We start from the raw sequence: 5,935 nt of genomic DNA, 5'->3' as shown, positions 1-5,935 counted from the left end.
TGCAGAGCCGCACACAGATATATAATACCCTGCACCTACCTCCACCTGCAGAGCCGCACACTAGATATATAATACCCTGCACCTACCTCCACCTGCAGAGCCGCACACTAGATATATAATAACCTGCACCTACCTCCACCTGCAGAGCCGCACACTAGATATATAATACCCTGCACCTAACCTCCACCTGCAGAGCCGCACACTAGATATATAATACCCTGCACCTACCTCCACCTGCAGAGCCGCACACAGATATATAATACCCTGCACCTACCTCCACCTGCAGAGCCGCACACTAGATATATAATACCCTGCACCTACCTCCACCTGCAGAGCCGCACACTAGATATATAATAACCTGCACCTACCTCCACCTGCAGAGCCGCACACTAGATATATAATACCCTGCACCTACCTCCACCTGCAGAGCCGCACACTAGATATATAATACCCTGCACCTACCTCCACCTGCAGAGCCGCACACTAGATATATAATACCCTGCGCCCTACCTCCACCTGCAGAGCCGCACACAGATATATAATACCCTGCACCTACCTCCACCTGCAGAGCCGCACACTAGATATATAATACCCTGCACCTACCTCCACCTGCAGAGCCGCACACAAATATATAATACCCTGCACCTACCTCCACCTGCAGAGCCGCACACTAGATATATGGCTGCTGTGTGCTTACAGGACCTGTGATGAGGTCACATGGAGGGGAGGAGTCAGGGGTCACATGATCAGCTCCTCAGTGTATGCAGGGCTCTGCTGTGCTGGTTGTCATGGTGCTGGATGAGGGGAAGTTTATGTGTGGGGTCAGGAGGGGTTTACAGTGTGGATGTAGCAGAGCCGTGTGTGTGCGAGGTGTACGGAGCGGAGCCGCGTGTGTACGAGGTGTACGGAGCAGAGCCGTGTGTGTACGAGGTGTACGGAACGGAGCCGTGTGTACGAGGTGTACGGAGCGGAGCCGCGTGTGTACCAGGTGTACGGTGCGGAGCCCGTGTGTGTACGAGGTGTACGGAGCAGAGCCGTGTGTGTACGGAACGGAGCCGTGTGTGTACGAGGTGTACAGAGCGGAGCCGCGTGTGTACGAGGTGTACGGAGCGGAGCCCGCGTGTGTACGAGGTGTACGGAGCGGAGCCATGTGTGTACGAGGTGTACGGAGCAGAGCCGTGTGTGTACGAGGTGTACAGAGCGGAGCCGTGGTGTACGAGGTGTACAGAGCGGAGCCGTGTGTGTACGAGGTGTACGGAGCGGAGTCGTGTGTGTACGAGCTGTATGGAGCAGAGCTGTGTATATACGAGGTGTACGGAGCGGAGCCGCGTGTGTACGAGGTGTACGGAGCAGAGCCGTGTGTGTACGAGGTGTACAGAGCAGTAGCGTGTGTACGGAGCAGAGCCGTGTATGTACGAGGTGTACGGAGCGGAGCCGTGTGTGTACGAGGTGTACGGAGCAGAGCTGTGTGTGTACGAGGTGTACGGACCGGAGTCGTGTGTGTACGAGGTGTATGGAGCAGAGCTGTGTATATACGAGGTGTACGGAGCGGAGCCGAGTGTGTACGAGGTGTACGGAGCAGAGCCGTGTATGTATGAGGTGTACGGAGCAGTAGTGTGTGTACGGAGCAGAGCCGTGTATGTACGAGTTGTATGGAGCGGAGCCGTGTGTGTACGAGGTGTACAGAGCAGTAGCGTGTGTACGGAGCAGAGCCGTGTATGTACGAGGTGTACGGAGCGGAGCTGTGTGTGTACGAGGTGTACGGAGCAGAGCCGTGTATGTACGAGGTGTACGGAGCGGAGCTGTGTGTGTACGAGGTGTACGGAGCAGAGCCGTGTATGTACGAGGTGTACGGAGCGGAGCTGTGTGTGTACGAGGTGTACGGAGCAGAGCCGTGTGTGTACGAGGTGTACGGAGCAGAGCCGTGTGTGTACGAGGTGTACGGAGCAGAGCCGTGTGTGTACGAGGTGTACGGAGCAGAGCCGTGTGTGTACGAGGTGTACGGAGCAGAGCCGTGTGTGTACGAGGTGTACGGAGCAGAGCCGTGTGTGTATGAGGTGTACGGAGCAGAGCCGTGTATGTACGAGGTGTACGGAGCAGAGCCGTGTATGTACGAGGTGTACGGAGCAGAGCCGCGTGTGTACGGAGCAGAGCCGTGTATGTACAAGTTGTACGGAGCAGAGCCGTGTGTGTACGAGGTGTACGGAGCAGAGCCGTGTGTGTATGAGGTGTACGGAGCAGTAGCGTGTGTACGGAACAGAGCCGTGTATGTACGAGTTGTACGGAGCAGATAAATAATACATAGATAATAGAGGGATAGATATTAGGTAGATAATATATACAGTAGATCTGGCTCGTGTGGTCCTCATCAGAAGATAACTCTAGGCTCACCAGACTTCTGTGCTTGGGTCATCACTTATCACTCCACTCTTCAAGCTTAAAAAATTGGGTTTCACAAGGCTCTTCCTTGTTAAAGGGAACCAATCAGCAGGTGTCACGTCCCCACCAGAGTCCGTGCCTGCGACTTCTGCTTCTATCTCCATGCAGTGCCGTGTTCCCTCAGTGGATAGTGCTGGTGATGGGAGAGGAGTCGTGCCAGTGGCTCTGGTAGGCACAGGCTCCTCTCATCCACTAAGCTGGGTTTCCATGGGATCTGCAGTACCACTGCCTGACTGTAGGTGGCGTGTGTCTTCCATCTGAAGTTACCACCATTCAACTACGGCCAATGGGAAGACACCACACCCTTCTTATTCCTGTTCCTGTCTGCTGCTTATGTGACGCCCTGGACCCCCAGGGGTCACAGGTCACTACACACACCATATACACCCTCACCCCAGTAAGGTACCATCAGTCAACCAAAGACCTGATTGCCTCCCTCAGAGTCAGACAGGCACACCAGGTGGGCGGATTCAGGCAGATAGACACGCCCCCCCTCCCGAGGAGTCTGCTGGTCTGAGGCAGGAGATACAAGGAGATTGAGTTTGGAGAGAGGAGAGAGAGGAGTACAGCTCTGCTTGGGGCCTGGGTTGGAGCCTAGGACCCCCGATCAGTCAGGCTTGCAGACGGTAGTGGCCGCCTGCAGGAGACTGGGAATACGACCGGTGGAAACCGTAAGGGACCGGGACAGGGTAGTGGCCCGCCGGAACGGAACCGGGGAGCCAACTGGATACCGGAGCACCAGGCAGGGTACTCAGACCCCGAACTAGGCTAAAAGCCACCACCATAGTCAAATCAACTGATTGCGGTCTGGACCTCAGGGGTTCATTCCCACCTAAGTCCCGATTGAAGGCAACAGCCCAACCCGTCCGGATAGGTGCCACCGCCAGAGATCCAAGGTGCCAGCGTCTGCGGGCAAACGGGCTCCTACGACACTTATACGCCGGGGAGCGGACTACCAGTGCCTAGGCACAGGAGTCAAGATTCACATACAGGTGCAGGAGAAAGGCGGACATTACCAACCTAACTGGAAAAGCTGCAGCCGGCTGCGGGCCCCGTTCATCACTCTGTTTGGTTTACCAGTGACTCCAGTGTCAGAGTGAGTACACCAGTTCCCTCAGGCACCGCACCACGCTGCACCGCAACACTGCGCCCTGCACCCTGGCCCTCACCAACCGGGCCCCGGGACCAACATCCCCTACCCACGGAGGGGTCAACACCTAGCTGCGCCACTACAGCGCTCCCGGGAGTCCCCGTACCTTCACCGCAGCGGTGGTGTCCACAATCAACACAACCCGTGGGTGGCGTCCGTGAGAGGCTCGAGCCACCACTCGTAGAACGCGAGCACGGATCCGAGCGGCTCGGCGGCCGCAGCCGAGGCCACGGGGCGGTACACTTACTATCAGATATAGTTTTTCTACCTGCTTCCCGCTGTTCTGCATGGTGATTCCTGTGTTTTGACCTCTGCCTGTTCTCTGACTACCCTCCTGCCTGCAGTTTTTGTACCTCACTACCCGATCCGGATTTGACCTCTGCCTGGTTTCCTGATTACGTCCTTGCCTGCCTGATTTTGTCCCTGTTCTGTATTTCCCGGTTTGTCCCTGCCCGATTACTACTCTCATCGGACTGCAGCCTACCACAGGTAGTGATCTCCGGGGCCCTGTGTAATTCCAAATCCCTGTATAGGGGTTAAAGGGTTTTGGGGTTATCAGAGTCCCGATTTGTGAGCAGCTTTGCTCTAGCCTGTCCATTACAGCAGGATTTTCATATAGAAAGTAAAGCCAATGCTATACTGGTGCTAGGATGCTGAATGTAAGCATCTCTTTTGTTCAGAGATTGGATGTTTTATTTCAGAAATATGTGCAAGAAAAGTTCCAGCGATTCACTGCTATTTGATTGACAGGTGCAACAGGAAGAGAATATGTGGGTCGGGTTTTGCTATTTATTCCCGCCCTTGTCTGCCTCCCTGGCATTGGTAGATGCTCATCATGGCTGTTTGCAGTTACAGCGGGCAGTCATGTTCCATGAGTGCACGCTGTGAGCCAGATGTAGCAAAGCCAGGATCGTCGTGGTACGTCATGCGGATTACGTCAGACCTGCAGGGGTATTTTGGGGGTTAATAAAGGGGGACAGGGTTTTTTGTATTTTATTTCATATAGTGTATTTTTGCTGTGTTTGTGTTATTTCTTTTACAGATTAGTAATTGAAGGGGGGGGGGGGGAGACCGCATCGATGCCTGCCATTATTAATCTAGGGCTTAGTAGCAGCTGTGGGCTGTGATTAACCCCTCATTACCCCGATTGTCACTGCACCAGGGAAATCAGGAAGAGTCGGGTAAAGAGCTGGGACTGTCACATCTACTGGATGCAACAATCCCGGGCAGCTGCAGGCTGATATTTTTAAGCTGGGGGGGGCAATAAGCATTGGTCCTTCCCAACCTGAGAATACCAGTCCCCAGTTGTCAGGCTTTACTGGGGGTACAGCACATCGATTTTTTGAAATTATTTAAAATAAAAAAAAAAGCCGAATGCGGTTCCACCTATTTTGACACAGCCAAGATAAGTGTATGGCTGGGGCTACAGCCTGTAGCCGCAGGCTTTATCTGTGCTGGGTATAATAATATGGGGGGACCTAAATATTTTATTTATTTTTACTGTACGATATAGACCTGCACACCGGATCTGTGGGAGGGAGGGGGCGCATCTGATTGCAACCAATCACAGACGCCAGTGGGCAGGGAAAGCAGTGCATATGCAATGAAGTGAATGTGCGTACTTGGAAGTTATGGCTGCGCCGGATTATCGGTATGAATGAAGCGCCGCTTGCTTCATTTATTTTATTTTTTTTGTATTACCCGAGTGCCAGATTCAGATCATTAGCCGGAATTCCCAGAGAATTCTGGGCCCCGGTCCGGCACCCGGGTACATTAAAAACTGCACAGATATAGACTTTTACAGTACAGGTCCGCCCATCACTACTCTTTATATACATTTATGACTTTTTACAAGATGTATTACTTCAAGGAAATGACACAAAATATATAGCGGTTTATTACAAGATCTTCAAAAATAATTATTGTACCAAAATATAGAATATATAAGTAGCTACAAAGAAATAGTCCATTTGTCCATGGTTAGTTCATTAGATGGGTGAGCACAAACCTCAACCAATCTTTCCTTGGGTCCTGTGTGGAGGCCTGTCTCAGCTCCTGAGTGAAGAACCCTCTGAGTCAAGTGACCTCCCTCTCCCCAACCCCAAGAAGTGTCATGTTGTGATATATACAGTATGTTTCACATAGCATCTGTTGTGCCTATATGTAGAATTTTGGGCCTACAACATGATGTAACCATTCACCCAAGTTAAGCATACAGAAATACATATGCAATGTCAGCAGATATACACTGACGAGCAAAAGGGTAACAATGTTTTGCACTTTTGACTTTCAGGACCCATATCTCACCATCCACTACAGTTTTGAGCAGCATGAAACATCCTTCAT

Source organism: Anomaloglossus baeobatrachus, chromosome 5, assembly GCF_048569485.1.
Source record: "Anomaloglossus baeobatrachus isolate aAnoBae1 chromosome 5, aAnoBae1.hap1, whole genome shotgun sequence".
Taxonomy (NCBI): domain Eukaryota; kingdom Metazoa; phylum Chordata; class Amphibia; order Anura; family Aromobatidae; genus Anomaloglossus; species Anomaloglossus baeobatrachus.
Note: the sequence above shows the minus strand (reverse complement) of the source record.